Below are 981 nucleotides of genomic sequence, written 5' to 3'. Positions count from 1 at the left end.
TAGGGTTTACTAGGGTTTACTAGGGTTTAGGGTTTACTAGGGTTTAGGGTTTACTAGGGTTTAGGGTTTGTGTGTAGCCGGGGGAGAAGGTTCAGCTCGAGCTAGAATTGCGGTTAGTTAACGACGTCGGCGTAGTGGGAGAAAACGCCGCAGGCAAAACCTCCCTCGTCTCAGCATTGACAGAGTGAGTCGAGGGTTTAGGGTTTAGGGTTTAGGGTTTAGGGGTTTTAGGGTTTAGGGGTTTTAGGGTTTGCGGGGTGGGACTGGCAGTTAGCTTTCTCTCAAGGGTTTAGGGTTTAGGGTTTAGGGTTTAGGGTTTGTGTGTTCAGCTATCAGTCTCGCATAGGTCCTCAAGGGTTTAGAACCTAATACCTAGGGTTTAGGGTTTAGGGTTTAGGGTTTGTGTGCAGCTACCAGTCTCGCATAGGTCCTCAAGGGTTTAGAACGCGGCTTGTATTGTCTAGGGTTTAGGGTTTAGGGTTTAGGGTTTGTGTGCAGCTACCAGTCTCGCATAGGCCCTCAAGGGTTTAGAACGCGGCCTGTATTCTTTATTCTTTATTCTCTAGGGTTTAGGGTTTAGGGTTTAGGGTTTAGGGTTTGTGTTCAGCTACCAGTCTCGCATAGGTCCTCAAGGGTTTAGAACGCGGCGGCCTTTTTTAGCTTCGGTGGTTTGGGGGGACGGCCAGCAGGCGGTGCTGCTGGACTCTCCTGCTCTCTTTGCGGGGGCTCACAGAGTAAACCCTAAACCCTAAACCCTAAACCCTAAACCCTAGATGCGAGGGGGTTTGGTTTGCGATAGGCTGTGCGTAGGCACTCGAGATGTTATACACTTTAAATTAAAGGGTTTAGGGTTTAGGGTTTAGGGTTTAGGGTTTTTATAATGGAGATACCATAGGCAGCAATGAAAGGAAACTAGTATATATATATATATATATATATATATATATATATATATATATATATATATATATATATATATAT

This window comes from Eimeria mitis, genomic scaffold (genome assembly GCF_000499745.2).
Source record: "Eimeria mitis Houghton genomic scaffold, Emh_scaff1020, whole genome shotgun sequence".
Lineage (NCBI taxonomy): Eukaryota > Apicomplexa > Conoidasida > Eucoccidiorida > Eimeriidae > Eimeria > Eimeria mitis.
This window is presented reverse-complemented; position numbering follows the sequence as displayed.